Below are 21408 nucleotides of genomic sequence, written 5' to 3' on the forward strand. Positions count from 1 at the left end.
GACCCTCTGAGCAGAGCAGGCCCTCACCAATCCCCAGCCAGGCCCTCCTTGCAGCTCACAGCCAAGGAACTAATGTACCTCTGTAGATGCACCTGTGGCAGGCAGCTCCAAGGACAAAGCTTCCCACTGCCATTGAGTATGGCATCTGGCTAAGAGTGGATATAGCTAATATGGAAGCTGGATACAGGCAGGCACAACAAGAGGTCTTGTAAGAGACCCCTCCATGTCTTTCCCAGAAGATCCTGCACAGTTTCACCCAAGCTTAAGATAAAGCAAAAGTATTTATTAGCAACGCACTTCACAAACAGGGGTTGGTGACTTCACAAATTAACATGAGACCATCCACTTTATATATCACTTCAATGGCTCCTGGCTGCCTCTTGGGGAAAAGTCCTTCATGGAGGGGTCTGCTTCCTGCTCCAGGCCCCTTCCCCTTCAAAATGAAACAAGAAGAGTTCCCTTGTCCCCCTCTCAGGACATGCGATGGTGGTGTGGCTTGCTTCTTCAGCGCCCCACAGCTCAAACCTGTAGGGGAGCATACAGACAGGCTGTGGGGTTCTGACTCCACAGCAGTGTCTAGGCATGAATGTTTACAGCTGAAGCCCCTGTCCATAGGCAGCTTGTGTTAGTCAGCTCCATTAGAGCCCTGCCTTACTGCAAGGACAGAGGGCTTTCTGTATCCCAGGGTTCTTGCCTTGGTGTACTAGAAGAATCAGATCACATGTGGGCTTGGAGAATGAGGGCAAGGTTTTATTGAGTGGAAGTAGCTCTCAGCAAATGGGGGAGCCAGAAGGGAGATGCTTTTCCCCTAGAGTTGAGCCACTCAGTGGCCTGGGCTCTCCTCTGCCCTGGCCAAATTCTGCGTCATTCCACTGGTTGATGACATCTGTCGGTGTGCTCTTTGTCGGTGTACTCTTTTGTCGGTGTGCTCTTCTGCCAGTGTGCTCCCCTCAACATCCTCTCAACATCCAGCCGCTTCTATCTTCTTCCGCCAATGTGTTCCTCTCGACATCCAGCAGCTTGTGTATCTGCCTGCTAGGGTCTCATAGTTTTTATAGGCACAGGAAGGGGGAATGGCAGGCCAGGGTGGTCTTGGGAAATGCAACATTTGGGTACAAAAGCAGGAGTGCCTGTCCTCACCTATGTCCATAGGCACAGGCCTGGGGGTGAAGTCCAAGCTAGGGGCCCACCTTCTCCTCCCAGCACTCCCCTGCCCCTCTTCCATATCAATAACACCATAGAAGTAAGAAACCACTGGAAATTTCTCAGGCCCACTGTCTGTACTTTACCATACTGACCATCTAGACAAGAATAACACCCTTTCCTCAAATCACTGCTCAGGCCTTACCTCTCTCTCCCAGGAAGCTTCCTCAAGCCTAACCTTAAAAAGAATTACACTTTTCACACCTGAGGTTTCTAGGGCTCTGTCTATAATCCTCTCCACCCTTCTGTACTCTCATGACACATTGTATGTATACAGCTCTACTGGAACGTGAATCTTCCATGGGCAGGAGCTGTGTTCACAAGCCTCACAGAATCAATAAATCCTCTCTCATTCATTTGTGCATTTGCTCCACCAGTAACACTAAGAGTGGCACTTCATATGAATTAAGCATTTCACACCTGCAGAGACAGTGTTTTACTGATGTTTAATTTCAACCACAACTCTGTGAGCAGGGCTTATTGTTATTTCCATTTTGGGGGAGCAAAAGCTGCCCCAAGATATCATAGCTACTAAAAGAAAGAGAGGATTAAATACTGTCCAAGTGCTTAGGGCAGTTCTTTCTTTATCCTCTCTCAGAATTCACTGTGTATCCCACCTTCTAGAGTAGATACATAGATGAATACAACCTCAGAGTCCAGTAGGAGGACACCAGGCACGCAGGGAGCAATTGAGTGTTGCAGGAGCTAGGATGTTAGTCTGTACCTGGTAGGAAGAGGCACAAAGAAGGAAGGAATTAATCTTACCCTAGGATGGAGTCAAAACTGTTTGTGAATGACTGAACGAAGTAAAGGAACTGAATGGTTAGATACATTTTAAAGCTCTCATGGAGAGGCCATAATACCTAGACCTAACCAAGGAAATTAATACTAGTTTCTTAACTATTAAGCTACTTTCCAATACAAGACTCGTCGAAAAAAAAACTAAATTAGTATAGAAGAGAGACTGCTGTTGTATAAAATCATATTCCCTAGAAATTAAGTGACATTTTTCCCACACAACTTTAATGAAGAGCTTCCTCCAAAGAGGGTGGTGGCTAAGATAAAAGGGAAATAATTTTGCCCTGGAGGAGGGAAGTGAATAACTTGCAAAATCCCTAGGCTGCCCTGACCCAGGGAGTGTGAGGTTAAGGACAGACACCACCTTCCCTGTGTACCATCTGCCTTGCAGAGCTTTCTTTTCTGGACTGAAACATTTTTTCTTCTTTCAAAGCTCAGATAGAGAGGTCTGTAGCCTCATTCCCTTCCAGCTTCTGGGAGTCTTACTCCAAGCGGAGACCAGCAGTCAGACTAAGACAGCACACAGGAACACGACAGGCTGCCTTGGATCTGCACATCCCAAGACTTCTGAGAATCACATGGTGCAAACGCAACTCCAGTTTTACAATCTGACCCCAATTATCCTACCAGAGATAATGCTATCCATCATACTGTTACAGCGAAACAGAACAGCCAAAGTTCATCCCTGTACAAGTATGCCTTATTTCATGGAATAATATAATAGAAAAAGAGCATAGAAATCACTTCACATATTGAATCATTTAAAATCTTTCATAAAGCTAGGAACCCTTTTGTAATTACAAAAAACACATTTTATATTTTATCCAAGTGCAAGTTTGTAGTGGCCAACTGTTAATTACTAGAAAAGAGCAGGAGTAGTACAATAATAACCCCAAATGGTATCTAATATTACATTTCTATCAACTTATTACACATAATACATTAATATTTTATGAGGTACCACTGTATCTTTCCTTAATGTCAGGTTTACACTGGATTATCAATATGATCTACTGATACCCGTTATAGCAATATATCATTATCACTCATAGGTAAATAAACTAACTAGAAAAAGGCTGGGGGCAGCGGCTCATGTCTTTAATCCCAGCACTTTGGGATGCCGAGGCGGGCAGATCACCTGAGGTCAGGAGTTCAAGACCAGCCTGGCCAACGTGGCAAAACCCCGTCTCTAGTAAAAATACAAAAATTAGCCAGGCATAGTGGCACATGTCTGTAATCCCAGCTACTCGGGAGGCTGAGGCAAGAGAATCACTTGAACCCACGAGGCAGAGGTTGCAGTGAGCCGAGATCACGCCCCTGCCCTCCAGCCTGGGTGCCAGAGTGAGACCTCATCTCAAAAAAAAAAAAAAAAAAAATTAATTAACTAACTAGAAAAAATAAAGGACGTTTTCTTCTCAAAGAGATGCATTTCAAATGAAATTTCAGTTATCATGCTTAATTATTATTTATCAGCCCTGAGTATATCTATGTTGTTCAGATCAACTGTGTGTTACTGATCACTGCAATGATGACTCAATCCAGAAGAATTTGCTTTTACAACAGAACTTTATGGTAATGAGACTTTTGTAAAGTGTTCCTTTAATTTATATGTTTATTTTAGATGTAGAGAAACATGAAAGGGTGAGCTATAAAAGTGTTAAGGAAGCAAACACATGATATTAGAAGTAAATTCAATGGAGGATGTAGAATGAAATGACTCCAAGAAAAAGGAATGATGTAAAATTTCTAAATGTTAAAGAAGAACTTGTTCATGATTTAAAACGAAAAAAATTGACCTCACAATACTAAGGAATGTAGATTCTAGATGACATCTTTAGAAGAATAATTATACCACTTAATTTTTAAGTGCCAATATTTGTAATTTATTAGAAATGACATCCTTTATTCCTATTTTGCAACTTACAATTCTTAAAAGCTTTGCATGTCAATTTACAAGTATATGAGGGAAGTAAATTATTTACATTATTGTTTAAAAATTCTTCTAGGTTATATGCAAGAGAAAAGTTGGAAGAAACTAATTGGAAGATCTCTATGCCAACTGTCTATGCCATACGAACTCTGAGACTCTAGCTTCTAGGGATTACCACAACAGAGAAATAGTTCTTAACCAGCAGAACCCAACTTTCCAGTACTTGGTGGGGAAAATATTGTATATAATCAGATGTGTTAACTTTATCAAGTCCTGGAGTAAAGGAACTGCCAAGCTTATCTTATCACAGAATTCTTTGGCTTTGGTAAAGCTATTAGACCTTCCAGAATATAAACTGGGACCTAAGGCACATATCACTCACTTGACACTCAGTGATACACTAGTCACCGTTACTGATGTCTTATCACACCTGTTAAATTAGACTCTCTTCAAAGGGAGAGGACAGAACATACGTTGATGTCCTTCAAACAATGTGGATCTTGTGTTCACTACCTGAGGGCAGCCGTTTCCTTATGTTTAGGAGTTCCACTGATTTTGTAGTAGAACCTCATTTTGCCTTTCTTTATTGATTTGCTGTCCATATATTAAATCTATTCCCATACTTTAAACTACAATCTCTTCAAAATGTGCTGCTTTATCAATAACCTTTCCCTCAAATACTAGGCCTCTATTTCTTTTCTTTTCTATATTTTTTTAAAGACAGGGCATCTATATATTAATATTATTATTGCCCGGCTAGAGCGCAGTGGCTATTCACAGGCATGCTCATTGCACACTACAGTCTCAAAATCCTGGCCTCGAGCGATCTTTCCACCTCAACCTACCTAGTAGCTGGGATCGCAGGCAAGGGCAATGATGCCCAGCTTAGGCCTTTATTTCTAACTGTGTAGTAGACATCTCTATAAGGAAAAATATACTATCAATAAGATAGAAACATGCCCCAAACCAAATGTATCACTTTATTCCACAATCAATTTTCCCGCCGTCACAGAACTGCCCCCAAAGCGTCAAAGGTATGGTACAGATAGGTGTCACTGCTGCCGCACAGGAGGCCAATTACTAGGACAAAGAGTATTGCCAGGCTTTATTCGGGTACTGCAGCAGAGGAGAATGGGAGATCAGTCTCAAATCCATCTCCTAAGCCAACTAAAATTAAGGATTTACACAGCAGGAAAGAAATGTAATGACGTGTGGGAAAACAAGACCAGGAAAGGGTAAGGAAGAGGAGTCAGCCAACAGGCAGTAGGTGGTGGGCTAGGCAATCATGTTGGGTGAGGGGTGTGGTGTCTCACTATCCTGATGCTGTGATCTGGAAAGTTTCAGTTCCTTGATACTATCTGGGAGGACTGATGGTTGGTTTCCTGAAAAAGGAACTCAGATAAGATAAATGTAACTTTCTCAAGATTTAAGACTGGGAGGGTAAATTTCTGTACTTATTTAAAAGAAACCATAAACATCAGTTTTCTGGGACAATTCCGTCAGTTTCAAAAGAGAAGTATAAAATGTGGATATTTCGCTAATGACTAAGACAAGTGTGGCAGACATGAGAAAAGACAAAAGAGGACAGGTTTCAGGGACATTCTAGAGGAGGAAAATCCAGGAACTGCTAACTTTCTGGATGAAGGGAAGGAAGAAGCAGCTGGGGCCACTCCCCAATTTCTGGCTTAAGCAACTATTCAGATGGATGGTGGTGCTCAACACATATAAGAGCCCAACTGACTTCATTTGCTATTTATAGCATCACTATTATCCCTCTCCAGTGAATTAGGTGATGCAGGTTTCCCAGAACCTGTTTTCCATGACACCTGTCCTTTTGTCCGTTCAGGTGCCCACACTGAAACTGCATTTCCTCATTACCCGCTGTTGAAATATCGTCCATTCTTCCAGGCCCATCTCAGAATCCTGCAGAAAGTGTTTCTTATTGCCCACAGTGGGATGTAATCTGTTCCCTTTTTATAATTTTACCCTGAGCCCTAAGCCATAATTTTACCGTGGTACTTATTTTACCACCCATGTGCTTAAGGAGGTACACCCAGCCTGATACAGTGTGTACACACAGCAGGCCCCAGCAAGTTTGTTGCAGGAGGCTGCCGAGACCCTGGAAGAACAGGGATCCCCACAGCACAGGCAAACACCCCTCTCAGCACCCATCTCCCACAATCCCTATAGAAAAGTAGCTGAAAACAAGTATAACCTCACAAGTTGTATACCATCAGATGTCAAGCATGGAGATGTGTACACAACCACAAAGCGTTAAATATTTGAAGAAAATGAAGACCAAGAAAGAGAAGCAGCAAATATAACCAATAGTATAAGGAATGCTTTAGTAAATAAGTATTAAAGTGAAGAGGAGATTTTAAAAGGGGTCTGAAAATAGATAGACTACCATGTTAATAATAATTTTTTAAAGGTGATCTGAAATTTTTAGACAATTTTTAAATGAGGAAAAACAACATTTGGTCTAAACAGGAGAAAGGATACAGCTGAAGAATAAATTAGTAATCTAGAAGACAGAGCCAAAGAATTATCCCACAAGACAACTCATCTCCCATAGGGGGAAAAAAAAGATGAAAAAATGTGAAAAAAAAGTTAAGACAAGCAAGAACTTAGAAGTTTTAACATATGCCTAATATGAAAAAAAAATTAAGAAGAAATACTTAAAAGAATATAGAGAAAGTAACAGACAAAACTAAAGAGATAAGAGAAGAAAAGTACCCAGAGTTGAAGGCACATATCCTCTCAGTCCAGAAGGCCCACGAAGTTCCAAGCAGGATAAATAGGAAGGGGGTCCACATCTGGATGATAAGTGCCCTGGAGCCAGGTCCTCTGTCTTCAATATTTGAGTATTTCTTACGTGGTTACCAAGAATGTTGCATTAAAGGATATTCAATAACTGAACTGCAGCATGGACGGAGAGCCCAGAAATAAATGATGCACTCTGTCTTTGAGAAATAGTCTTACTGGCTACTGGTTCCAAGCATTTGATATTTGTCAATCTCAGCAATGATTCAGCTATTAAATTTCTCCTTGAGGTCCTAACACACTAACGTTAATCTACTGCACTGAGATCACAACACACTAATGTGCATCTACTGTACCCTTACATTCACATTTTCTTTCCCTCTGCCATTCCCCTCACTCATTTATCCCTCGTACTTTCATTTCTATGGAAGAACATGGCACTGGCATATGTTTGTCTCTTACAGAACAAGAGAAAGAGACCCTCTAGAAAGGAAACATCACCAAAGTGGGCATAACCTGCACACAGGTAAGTCACAGGGGTAATTCGTCAGCATGATGTCTCATAGAGCTAGGTGGCTAAGGCACTGCTAGGTGCACATGAATAGCACAAAGAAGCCATGTTAGGTTTTAGACATACCCTGTTCTGTGCTTCTGTGCTTCGGTTCAACCTCAGACTGACAAGATCCACCCAGCACCTCTGCGCCCCTGCTGCTCTGATGGCATCATTTCATGCCTCATTCATGCACTGTGCAGTGGCACTTAATGTTCACTCTTCAAAGAGCTAGATCATCCAGACCCAATTTCTCCATCATAAGCCAGTGCACTTTGAACAAGTATTGCTGTCAAAGAAAAAAAAAAAAAAAACTTTCCAAGTCTCAGTTTTCAACATTCACTGGTGAAGTTGGCAACTGGATATTTTAAATTCCAGACTGATTACACAGCTCTCCTGTGCTGCTTTGTAGAGTTTTATTTTCACACATTGCCATGACAATCCATCATACTCTGTCCCCTAGGGAAGAGAAAGAGTCCATCTTTTTATAAATAGCTGCAGGAGATTCCTGGAGCAGCTCATGCCCCTCCTGTGCTTAAACCCACGGAGCTTAAGACCTAAGAGGCTCACTTTCCACTGCAAAATACCATTCACCATCAGTCCCACAAATGTGAATGGGGCTGCCTCCAGGTACCTCAACTAGAAAGAGAAAAGCAGCTTATAAAATATGCTCCTGCTTATGGAAGGAGAGAGATAAAAGGAAGAGCAACAGCAGTGCACAATGCACCTAAGAGAATCTATGGCCTCATCAAAACCGTTTTTTTAAAATGTCAGAAGTCACTTGAAAAGCTGAAATAAGGAAAAAAGTAATACTTAAAGGAAGTGAATGATGGGCAGAGAACTGGGAATTTGAGAAGTGTCAGTCACTCAGTAATGCCTCATTCATCCAATATTGTTATCACAGAGATAAAGTTGGTAATAACGCATCAAATTGAAAATGTGTTTAATTCATTTAAGGGGATTTAATTCATTTTTTCTTCATTAAGAATCAGTGCACAAGAGCCTTGATGGACATAACTATTATATAAAAGGTTTCAGAACCAGAGTTCAAATTCACTCCAATAACATACCCTGGAAAACTTTACATAAAGTAATTCTGGATATTAATCTATCCAGTCTCTCAGGAAGAGGCTGCCATATATGTGCAAACACCACCCAAATGCCCAAACACTGGTTATATTAACCCTTTCAAGTGTTCAGAATATAGATTATAATTGCCCAACAACACTTCCCACATAAAGTTCCAAGGGATCTGCTTGACTTATATAACAGTGCCACAGAGAACCCAGCCCCATGTGTCACTCTCAGGAATACCAAAGAGCAGACAACAAATCCTCCCTCCCTTTGGCATCAAGACTTCAAGTCTTCAGCTGGGCACAGTAGCTCACACCTGTAATCCCAACATGTTAGGAGGCTGAGATGGGAGAAATGCTTGAGCTTGGGAGTTTGGACCAGCTTAGGCAACATAGCAAGACTTTATCTCTACTAAAAATGAAAAAATAAAAAAATGAACTCGGCTTGGTGGTACATGCCAGTATTCCCAGATACTTGAGAGGCTGAGATGGGAGGACCACTTGAGCCCCAGAGATCAAGGCTGCAGTGAGCTATGATTGCACCACTGAGCTCCATGCTAAGCAGCAGAGGAAGACTCCATCTCGGGGTGGGGAGAGAGTTTGAGTCTCCCAAGCATCCTGTGCAAAGCCTATGCAAAGCCCTTTGCTGAGAATGTGCAACCAGGGCAAAATGCTCCTGCTACATGGGGATAGGATATCACAGAAATATTCACTGTGCTCAGTAAAAGGGTGTCTCTGATGGAAACCAGTTCCGGGCTTGTTGTCACAGGCTGTTGCCACTTTACTGAGCCACGCTTGCCTTTCTGCTCCTTGCAGAAACTGTTCCATGAAACCTTATTGATTTTTGCATATTTTATTTCCTATAGGATTATTTCATGAGGCACACTGCTTGTCTATGCTGCAATATGACTGGTGGCCACTGGCCCAATATTGGTTGAAAAAAAATTACTGGGCAAAAGATAAAATAAAACAAGTATTCAATTGTTCAGAAAAATATCCAAACTGTGGATGTGCTGATTTTATTCATTTAAAATGAAGTTAAATTAATAGCGTCATTCAAAATCCTGCCTATGACCTAGCAGAAAGAATTAAAGGTAATGAAAAGGGGTTTTGGTAAAATCTGTATGTTTCAATAGAAAAAATAATGCTATGGAGAATAACCCTCTAGTTGAAGCTGAATTTATATAAAATAGGCTTAATAAATACAACACAGTTTATAAAGGTTACACACATGAGACATTTTGTTTGAATTAATCCATAGATTTAATGCCCCCCTGCAAACTTCACAGACAGTGCAATTCAAATCTCTATTTAAATCCTTGTCCCTCCTCCCCCGACCCGAGTCTCTCTTTCCCCAACACACACAAGCTACTAAGTAGGTGTCTCTCAGGAAATTAAGGCTCAGGTTATTTCCATTGCAACTCTAATGCTTTATGAATCAAGCACAAATGCATACATCCACTGCTTACAAACAGGCTTTGCTCAAGAAATTCATTTGTAAGCAGACTATATAGAAATCATAATAAATGTTCTTAAGGGAAACTATGTACTTCAAGTAATTTCCATCCCCAGGCTATTCATAATGAGCAACATAACACACTGTATCCTCACAGTTAGCACAGTAACACATGCACAACAGAAACCAACTACCAGATTAAAACGCTACCAGGGGAAAATTCAGTTTGTCTTGCATCTTGAGGTCCTATCTTCATTCATATCTCAACCTCAACATGCCGAAGGGCAGTTCCCAGGGCCTAGAGGAACAAGGACTAGAGCTCAGGAAAGGTGGTGGGAGCGGTGAGAAAGGCAGCGGGAAGGTGCGAGGGGTGTTTGGCTACTGCAGATCCCTAAGCTGGGTATTTCCGATTCCAGCTGGTTCTCTCATTGCCTCTCCCCCAACCCCACCTTCAGGTTCCACCTGCCTCCTATGATTCCAAACTCACCAAGTCCCACAGAAGCTCAGGAATAATCACTCTCTCTGGACAATCTGTTGTCAAAGAACGTAATATTGCAGATATTCCCTGAAACAGGAACACATCTAGAGGTTTTCTTCAGAATTTTATAGTTCCTATCCCTTAAGGCACTTGTGTCTTCTGTTCCCAACCCTTTTTAATCCTCTCATTCTTTCCTCCCTAGTCTACCATCACCCTCCCCTTATCATCTTAAACTCTAAGGGAAGATAAACATCACAGGAAGGGATCTAGTAAAACATCACTGTAACACCAAAAGGGGCTCAGGTATCCAGAGCATTTAATCACAACAGGGTGGGTGTTGGGGCAGAGGATGAGCTTATGGTAGGAAATGCAGAGAAAGGAGGTGCTGGGCCCTCAGGCCAGGAGCAGAGGCCAGGAGGAGAGGTCATGGTAACACAGGAGGGGCAGTGGCCACGTGGAGGACCGAGGAGCTACAGAGGCAGAGTTATCCCCTTCCCTGCACCCTGTCTTGGAAAGGCCAACACATGACAGTGCACCTGGGCTGGAGAAGAAGGGGTGTGAGTGCGGTGGTCTAGGGGAGAAGAGCAGTCCCAGCAGCTGACCACGGAAGGGGTAGGAAAGGGAAACCTACATGACCGTGAAGTTGCTGAGGGCTTCCTTTGTGCCTGGTGACCCTTTAAATCTCGCTTCCTGAACTAACTCATGGAGCCCTACTCATGAGCTAGGTGCTATTATTTGCAGATGGAAAATAGAGCACAGAGGAGCAGAGCAATTTGGCCAAGCCCTGGAGAGAGAGCTTCACTCTCTTGCCTGCCGCCTCCTACCGGCATCCTGGAAAACACCAGGTGATGAAGGGGGCTGATGACAGAGAAAGCCAGGCTAGAAGCCTCATGGGAACACTCACCAGCTCCAGGGACTGAGATTGAATCCTTAGCCTCCTCAAGTCTCAGGGTCCTTAACTGTCACATGTGGGTAATGACTGCTGAGAATTAAATTCATGGGGAAAACCTCCCAGGGCGTCTGACTTAGAGCAGGTACTCCATAATCAGCAGCTGTTATTACTGTTGTTGTTAAAATCTGGAAGTCTGTATTGCTTATGTTTCTTCCAATGAGGAATGTGTTACAAATCAGATGTGAACATCTTATACTCACTGCAAATTCACGTTGAATATTATAGAATATTAGAGTCACACATTGAAGGAAACTCAGGAGACAGTTATAATACCAATAAGCTAATAAAATGTTCTCTATTCTAACACATTTCTCATTTCTTATATTTAGAGTTTAACTTCCTATCCAACTCATCAAAAACTTTCCTCAAGATTAGCTGAGATCTTTTGATTTTGCATATGTAACTTCAACAATTCAACCTCAGTCCTTTGTCAAACAATAAGATTGAGCACAACAGAAAAAAATCTGAAGTACGTCACCAAATTCAGGCTCATTTCCTATGACTTGAATCCAGTGAAGAATTAAAAATTAGGACAACTCTTTGCTTTAATCCTCACAAAGGCAGAGTTTCTGTAAGAAAGGCAGGCTACGTTTTCCACATGCAGTGAGGTTCATCCATTTAAATTAAGAAGACACAGATTTCATCTCAGAAATTACTGGGTGGAATCTCACAGTAAATAAGTTATATTTTCCCCACTGTTAAGACCAAATCTAACTCGCCTCTACATGGATGGAGGGGGGCCTCCTAGACCAGCACCCCCGCCCTGCTTCTCCTCTGTGCCCTCAGCCACCTCCACCTCTGTCTGCACCACTTCATCACATGGCTCTAATTATCCAAGGGAGTGCCAGAAAACACGGAAAGGGAAAATTGAATTCCATGCTGTCAATCTTGTTTCTAGTTCACAGATTTGATGAAATAGAGATGAAGAAAGAAATATTGGCAAACACACAGTTTGGAGACTGCCTATAATACAATCCCTGAAGCTCCATCCATCGCTCACAACCACCAGGGTTCAGTGTGTTATGAATATGCATAAGATGCAGGGACACAGGAACACTCGTCTTCCTTGGACAGCAGGAAAGATATGCTACTTTATCTCTGGAGTGAGAAAAAAAGAGCTATGAATCCGAGGAGTAAAAATTAAAAGGTTATGTTTGTACCTGCAGGGTAAATTATGGGGGGCAAAACCTACACCCATTTAACCAACGGTAACATTACATAGACTCTACCCACACTGCGTCAATTATTATGAAGTCAAAAATCGCATATATTCAAATATTACTTAGATGTAATTCTTCAACCACATAAACGTCAGCAATACGACACAGGCACACATCACGTCATGATCCTAGTCTTAGCCAATTATGCTATGTTTATCTTTCATTTCTCAACAGAGTGGTGCACTTGTTTTTTCACTTGGGGGCTTCCAAAAATAACTTAGATGACAACAACAACAAAAAGAAATGCAGGCAATCACATGAGTGGCACAGACACACCTTCTTTTCTAGCTGCCTTTTTGATATTTAAGTAACTTTAATTAGACATCCAGAAATCCCTTACTGTGGGACACACAATATGGGCGGGAGGTGGTGGGGGTTGGATAAATAGAAGAACTTGTGGATGGGGCATGAACAAGCTTCTTAAAAACCTATGCGTATCAGCTGTTTTAAATTTAAAGCAACCACTAACGTGTCAAAGAACAGCTGAATATCCTGCATTTTAATAAACTTTAGTCAAGTTAGCTTACAGGAAGTTTACTGTTTCTGCCTTCTGTATTTGCTGACCATGTTCCATGGCAGTGTAAGAAGAGTCTTTCCTGGAAGAGACATGGTAGTAAACATCTCATCACAAATCTACTCTATATCAGCACTACAAGAAAACACATTCAACACTTCCAACTTTGAAAACTGAAATCCGTGAAGAAGCGTGAACACTTGGAAGCAGACCCAGGTCTAGCATAGGAGAAAAATCTAGGATACAAAATGAAAATTGCTTATTTCATGATAAGCACCACTGCCCAAAGCAAGACTCTCAAAAAAAGCACTGCCCAGGTGCCACAGATGAAGGAGACACTACCTGTAGCTACCCCAAAGGGAGATGGGAAAGGCAGAGGGCCACAAACCTCTGGCACAGAACGCAATGCAGTCAGGGAAAACGGGAAAAAGAAAAAGAAAACAAAGTTTTGTCTTCCAAAAAGCAACCTTCTTCCCATAGGTTCTCCCTTCCATCACTAGCACAATTTTAGGCTTTTGCATCATCTTACCAGCTGGTGTATTACCCTGTTCTTTGTAAACAAAGATTATAAATTCACCTCCACATTACAAAGGCAACTAAAATAAGGTCATCTAAATTTAAAGAGAAAGGGGGAAAATAAATGAAGAATGTCCTTACCACCAGCAGTGCCTGCGCTCTACAGAGCAGCCAGAGTCTCTGGCCACAGCCCAGCACTGCACTGCACAAAATCATACAGAATGTGGTTGTGGCTCCATCTTTCCAAGACAATGATGCCCTTTTTGCTCATAAATCAATCAATTGATTTTTTAAATTTTTTCATTGCTATATTTTAATTTGTAGACTCCCCTTCCCCCAAATTAGTCTGTGATTAATTTTAATGCCCTTATTGTTCCTTGCAGGTTGTGGTCCTTTAGTGTTTATTATCTGTAATTGATTAATCTTGTTTCTGTGTCTGCTGACTAGCTATCACCCAGTGGATTTTCTAATATGCTTGCAATATTTGTCTGTGAGCTCATAATAATTCAGAATCCTTTATCCTCGTGGAAGTCCCTTGAGTAACCTGGGTTGTGGAGACATCCCTGATGAAGTCATATGGGGTGTCTGAATTTGCAGACCAAATTTGACATTAGTTTCTGAGCTTGGTTCTTCCACACAATGAAAATTTGGCTCATCAAACAGAAAAGGGAAAGCTAGGGCCCAGTTTCCACTGTGGGTTCAGTTCAGAGTATGTCCAGTGGGAGTGCCCTGCCCAAGTCTCAGCCCACTTCTGGTATGCCACTAGGCTGGCAGCCTGCAGCCTCTGCTTAAAACTGTAGACCCCACTACACAGATCTTCTCAAGTTATTCCCCTTGCCATTCAATGCTGTGGCCTCCCTCTTCATTTCTGACACCTGAAGAATTCCCTTTCTTGATTTTAAGCTTGAGTACACATTCTTAAAATACTTTTAACATTACAAATATGGTATGTTTTTCTAGTCTTTGATTTAGGATTGAAGGGTGCTATCCATTTTAACTGATTCTGCCATTCTGAAAAAAAGACAGCCTCCTCAACCTCAAAACTCCCTTTTATCATCTTCATAGTAAATTTACTAAGCATTTACCTTTTATAAAGATTAGTACTCAGTTCTGTATACACTTCATACAGGAAAGTATAAACCATGTCTTCTGCCCTCCAAGAAGTTACAGTCCAGACTAAAAGATAAGACAGCTGCACATGGAACAAGTAAGTATTGAGTAAATAATACAATCACCAAGGGTTAATACTTGAGAAAAATTGCTTCTCAACCTACTATCAAAAGAAGGAGTGGGAATATAAAGCTCAACTCTCAAAACACTTCAAGCTTTAATAGTGTTTTAGAAAGTTTTTTTATCTCAGTTGTACCAAGATGGAAGTGAAAGAGCTCATAAACAGAAGCACAGCAGGTTATCGAAGAGGTTCAGAAATCTTATAAGGCACTAAATAGTTGGTAGCAATCATTCTGGAAAGAAATGGGTAGAAACTGCTAGGGAAGAAATGATGAGCTGTGGTGAGAGTGTGAACGTGGGATGTCAGCACAGCAGAGACATCAGAGATAATGAGGGCGGTTTAAGAGATGTTAAGTTCACAAAACTGTTATGTGAAAAACAAAGCTGGAAATGGAAGTAGAAAAAGGTGTCAGGTTTGGAGATGTGCTTCAAGTCATCTGCAGAGATGTGTTGGTGAAGGCTGAGTAGTGAATGGCAGCACCTCTGAGAAGAAGAGGATAAAGACGAAGAGTGACTTCAAGTGCTTCTGTCACTTTTAACATAAATAAAGCCAATCAGGGAAATAACCACACTCGAATATATTTTCCATTGGCTCAATCTGAAATTGTACCCTTAAAAGAAAAGAGATGCCCCATTTACAAACATTAGGGCACAAATGACAGAAATGCTGGGAGCAGAATGTCATTACGTACTCAATGTCTAAAGAACATGGGATGATTCTAATGAACATCTGTATTTTAATGAAGATAATGTGATGGAAAAGCATTTACTGGAAGTGAGATTAAATCTGCTGACAAAGACTGAAAGAGACAGTCAGTTGCTCAAGGGAAGAAAGTGATCTAAAATAAAAGCATGATTTTCTTTCATTATTATATAAAGTTTAATTAAGTATTTCCATTTTCGAAGTCAGGCAAATGATGTCAATTACCAAAAGCCTTTGTGCTGATTTTAAATGAAAATTTGACAGAACATAGACATGTACATCTTAAGATTTCAAATCCAGGCCCATCTGTAGAGAACAATCAGAGAACAGCAATAATATGATAGGTTTTTAGATCCATACTAATAACATATGACAAAGAAATTTACACAGTGGCCCCATTTAAACAGTTTTAATTGAATTTTGGTTACAAAGCTCAGAGCCCGGCTCTCAAAACATACTGCTATTTACAGAAGCAAGCTTTCGGAGTTGCCTGAATAGCAGGGTAGTCAACTATTAACTCCGGCCTGCCCAAGATCACATCTCCCTGGCCACAGTGACTGGCTCAGAAATGAACACACAACTCAAGGTGGTCTAGTGAGACTCAACTCCAGGACTTCTACTTGAACTACTGCCAGCCCACCCCCCTCAGTGTTGGGGTGTGTGATCCAGGAGGGTAACAGCCCACAGCTGTTGCTGACATCTTAGCTCCACAAGGGAAGAGTCCACCCCAACCGATGATGAAGTCAATGCAGAGGAGAGCAGCAATGGCATCATTTGAGCCTCTGGTCTCTGCTATACCTAAGGGAGTACCTTTGGAATTTTCACTTACATAAACCAGTAAATCCTCTTGTGTAAGTTTAGGCTCACCTGGGTATTCACCAGATGAAAGAGTCTTCATCCAAATATTGATCAATATCTTGAACAGCCTGTAATCAAATTCTTTTCAGAATTGCTTTTTTGATCTTCTGCCTACACATACAAACATTCTTTTTTTTCTTTACTATCTCAGATTTCGGGTTAAGCTCTGATAATTCTAAGTTAATTAGCTTCAATTCATAGTCAGTGAAGTAGGCATGTGTTGTCTGTGAAGAGCCTCCAAATGCAGGTAGAGGAAGTTTTCAATAACTCAAATCTAATTATATTAATATCATTCTTTAACAGCCCCTCATTTTCCTTAGAATGAAATTCAATCACATTTTTACCTGGCTTCCTTCTTCAGCCCCTTCTCTTCTCATCTCCTTCCCCATGGGCTAACCTTCAGCCACGCTAAATTTATTTCAGCTCTACATACATACTTTGTTCTTTTGTCTGCTGTAGTATGCAGAATAATAGCAGCCCCAATGATGTCCATGTCTTAATCCCCAGAATGCATGAGGATGTTAAATTACCTGGAAAGAGGGAATTAAAGTTGCTCAGCAGCTGACCTGGAGATGGGGAGATTATCCAGGTGGGCTCCACATAATCACAAGAGTCCTTACAAGTGGAAGACCAAGGCAAGAGGCTAGGGTTAGGGATTTAAAGATGTCCAGCTCCTGGCTTTGAAGATAAAGAAGCACAACCCAAGGACAGCAAGCAGCCTTTGTAAGCTGGAAAAAGTAAGGAAACCGACTCTCCCTGAGAGCCTCCAGAAGCAATGCAGCCCTGCCAACATCCTGAGTTTAGCCCAGTGAGATGCATTTGGGGGTTTCTAGTCTCTAGAACAGTAAGGTAAGAAGTTTTTTCTTAATATAAGCTACAAAGTGTGTGGTAACTTGTTACAACAGCAATAACCTGCCAATATATTTATCTAGAACATTCTTCCTTTCCCCATCCTCCCACCATAAATGCTTACAGTCCTGGTGGTCTCAGATTGGATACCACCCCCTTTCTGAAGCATTGTACGACCACCCATGTTAGGTTCCCCTCTTCCGTGCTTCCGTAACACTCTGTATTACCCAGCATTGACATCCCATAATTCTAACTGCCATTATACAATTAGAATTATTTGTCTATATCCCCAGTAAACTGTAACTTCCCTGAGTTTTTTTTACATTTGAGTATATTCTACACAGCAGAGTGCATGAAACATAACAGTTTTTCAATAATCATTTGTTGAGTGAATGAATGATGTTATCAATGACTGAATCAAAGAATCAATAAAAAGATGTCATACTTTCTGTAGAAATGAAATACACTAGCTTTCTTATTACAGGAAAAAAATCAATTTACTAGGAAATCGGATTCCAAAGTGACATAATCACTTGTTCCGATTTATCTAGGAGTCTTTCCAAATTGCAATACAGCGTTAAATACTACACATTTGTAATAACGGCAGTGGGCTGTCATATTAAAGTATCAGAAAACAGGGCAGAAATAAACTACATTTCCCTTAAATGCTGATGCCAATGAGTGTCTTGTGTCCTCTGTCACCAGGGCTCCCCTCTGTCCCCATGTCTCAGTGTTAATCCTCCACAAACAAACCCCATCCAACCCTCTGGAGTTCCAACAACCTTGCCTAGGTGATGTGGCATCATCTTTACCACCCTCTGCCCTTAACTTTGAAAGCTCTGAAATCATTTACTGGGTGAAATAAATAAAACAATTCCCTGACCCAGTGGTGGCCACTTGGAAAGAGAGAGCACATTTACTCCTTTCTTTAGGGACACAGGAGGCAGCAGCAGGACCCTAAGCAAACAGAGTCAGAAGGTGAAACAGGCTGAGTGGACTGCCCAAGGTGATGATCCTCAGGAAACAAGTGGCAAGTGAAGCTTAGCAGCTGCGGCAAACTGGAAAAGGTCGGTGAGAACCTCAGAGAAGGGAGAGGGGAGAAGGAGAAAGTTCTTCTGCCCAAAGGCTGCTATCCCTAAGAGAAGGAAGGACATAGGATATTTCTAAATGTACTTTCTCCACTATACTCTCCAATACAGTAAGCACTAGCTACATCTGCCTATCTAAATTTAAAATTTATTAATTAAAACTTCAGTTCCTCAGTGATGCTAGCCAGGTTTCATGTTCAATGGTCATATGCACCTAGTGGCTACCATACTGGACAGCACAAATATACAATCATGCAGCACACAACAGCATTTCAGCCAATGATGGACTACATATACAAGGATGGTCCCATAAGACTTTAAGGGAGCTGAAAAATTCCTATCGCCTAGTGACACTACAGTCATCCTATCATAGTGCAACGCAGTGCTCATGTGTTAGTGGTGCTGCTAGTGTAAAAAGCCTTCCGTGCTGCGAGTCATGTAAAAATACAGCACATACATCATGTACAGTACATAATACTTGATAAAGGTAATAAATGACTATGTTACTGGTTTATGAATTTGTTATACTATACTTTTGTTGTTATTTTAGAGTGTACTCCTTCTACATATGAAAAAAAAAGTGAAACAGCCTCAGGTAGGTCCATCGGGAGGTGTCCAGAAGAAGGCACTGTTATCCTAGGAGATGACAGCTCTATGCATGTTACTGCCTCTGAAGACCTTCCAGTGAGTGGGACAAGATGTGGAGGTTGAAGACGGTGATATGTCAGTGAGCAATTCTAGGCCTAGGGTAAGATGTTTGTTCTTACTTTTTAACAAAAATGTTTAAAAAGTAAAGAAAAAAATCAATAAATTTTTAAAAATTGAAAAAGGCTTATAGAATAAGTATATAAAGAAAATATTTTTGTACAGCTGTATGTTTGTGTTTTAAGCTAAGTGTTATTGCAAAAGTCAAAGTTTTTTTAAAAATTATAAATTTATAAAATAACAGTACAGTAGGCTAAGGTTAATTTATTATTGAAGAAAATATTTTTAAATAAATTTAATGCAGCCTAAGTGCACAGTGTTTATAAAGTCCACAGTAGTGTCAAGTAATGTCCTAGGCCTTCCCATTCACTCACCACTCACTCACTCACTGACCCATCCAGAGCAACTTCCAGTCCCGCAAGCTCCATTCATTGTAAGTGCCCTATACAGCTGTGCCGTTTTTATCTTGCATGCCATATTTTCTAAGTCTTCTATGCCATCATATGTTTAGATACGTTAATACTTATCATTGTGTTACAATTACCTACAGTATTCAGTACAGTAACATGCTGTACAGGTTTGTAACCCAGGAGCAATAGGGTATACCATACAGCCAACATGTCTTATAGGCTCTACTATCTAGGTTTGTGTAAGTACACTTTATGATCTTTGCACAAGGACAGAACTGCCTGAACAATGCATTTCTCAGAATGTATCCCTGTTATTAAAAGACACATGACTATATGACCAACTGTAACCTTTAAATTGGATAACTAAGATTTGGATTACTTCTTTGAAAATTCTTATTCAATTATTTGATTTGTCCATTACATGATACTCCAACCTGTCAAACTGGTTGCCTTAAATTAATAAGAAAACTTGCTTTCTGTTATTTTGTATTGCATGTGATGGCTACAAATAAACTTTGAAACTTATTTACTATATTCTCTGATGCATCTGACCTTGCCCTCAGCCACTCCCTTTAGAGTAGTAAGAGCTTACCATTGCCCCAGTATCATGCACAAGGTTCCATTGCATTGGAGGAAAAACATGAATTTATAAACAAAAGATTGATAAACATATTTTCAGTCATTTCTCAGAACATATCCCTGTGGTTAAGCAATGCATGGCTGTTAACATTTCCACCATGACCAAAAATGACATTGGGCAGCGCTGTAATAGATTTAGTGTATGCTTTGGTGCTCACCTGGCTATTTAACGTAAGTGCTATCAACTGAAGGGGGGGGGATTTAATGTTTCCAATGTTCATACTAGTAATAGGTACAATTAATGTGGGCTTGCAGTAGCTGGGACAACTTTATTGCTTAGGATACACCTAGATTCATATTTGTAAGATGCCCAAATCCAAATATCCCACAATACTTACTAGATTCAGGGCAGGGTAGTATCCTGTCACTTTCACAGATACTGCCATGCCTTGTACCCCAGTTAAAGGTAAGGACAGCATAAAGGGATCTTAGTAAATACCATTATTTAATGATTAATGATGTTTCATGGAAATATTTCCTTTTAAGATCAGGAACAAAATAAGGATGTTATACATGCATATAAAAATTACAGAATAATCTACAGAAAACCTTAAAGAATTTGTAACTGAAGTTAACAAGGCAGGAAGATACATGTTCAACATAAAAATGTAGAATACATTTCTATGTATCAGCAACATTTTTTAAAAAAGACAACATTTATAATTGCATCAAAAAATATCAACTAACAAGAATAAATCTAACCAAAGGTGTTCAAGGAATTATCAGGTAAGTAGATTATATATATTCTTTAAAAGGTATATATATTCATGCCTCAATTAGCAAGAAAAAAGAAGATCTAAATAAATGGGGATATCAAAACCACTGATTAAAAGACATGATATATTGCAGACATTAACCTCTCCCAAACTGATCTATAGATTTAATATTACCAAAGCCTTACTTGACAAGTTCCCTTTAAGGTTCACATGGAAATGCCAGTAGTATTGGCTATGACTTGAATGTGTATGTCTCTCCAAAATTCATATATTAGAACTTCTAAGTTGATAGTATGAAGAAGGGGGGCACTTGGGAGATGATTGGGCCCTGAAAGCTCTGTCCTCATGGAGAGGATTCATGTCCTTATAAAAGAAGCTTCAGAGAGCTCCATCTGCCCTTTTGCCCTTCCTCCTTCTGCCATGTGAGGATGCAGCAGCAAGGCACTATCTTGGAAGCAGTGAGCCTTCACCAGACACAAAATCCATCAGTACCTTGGTCTTGGATATCCCAGCCTCCAGAACTGTGGGAAATAAATTTCTATTATTTATAAATTACTCAGTCTTGGGTATTTTGTTATAGCAACACAGACTAAAACAGTATCTAAGATACTCTTAACATGAAAAGGGACAAGGTGGGACTTGGTCTAGCAGATATCAAAACACAGCATACAACCATAGTTGTCAAGTCTGTGTAATTACCGGTGCAAAAATGGACAAATTAAGCAATGGAACAGAATGAGGAGCCCAGATACATAAA

General features: G+C 40.6%; 1 protein-coding gene and 1 long non-coding RNA gene across 9 annotated transcripts in view; both read right to left on the minus strand.

Annotated features, from left to right (window-relative positions):
* The window catches only part of PTPRM (protein tyrosine phosphatase receptor type M), an 826360-nt gene that overhangs the window by 573393 nt on the left and 231559 nt on the right, over positions 1-21408 (minus strand). The window lies entirely within an intron of this gene.
* On the minus strand, positions 1636-16318 carry LOC134808584 (uncharacterized). Its single transcript, XR_010151856.1, has 2 exons — positions 16254-16318; positions 1636-1927 (listed from the first exon to the last, which is right to left on the minus strand). It is a non-coding gene; the product is annotated as an uncharacterized LOC134808584 (long non-coding RNA).

This window comes from Pan troglodytes, chromosome 17 (genome assembly GCF_028858775.2).
Source record: "Pan troglodytes isolate AG18354 chromosome 17, NHGRI_mPanTro3-v2.0_pri, whole genome shotgun sequence".
Classification (NCBI taxonomy): Eukaryota; Metazoa; Chordata; class Mammalia; order Primates; family Hominidae; genus Pan; species Pan troglodytes.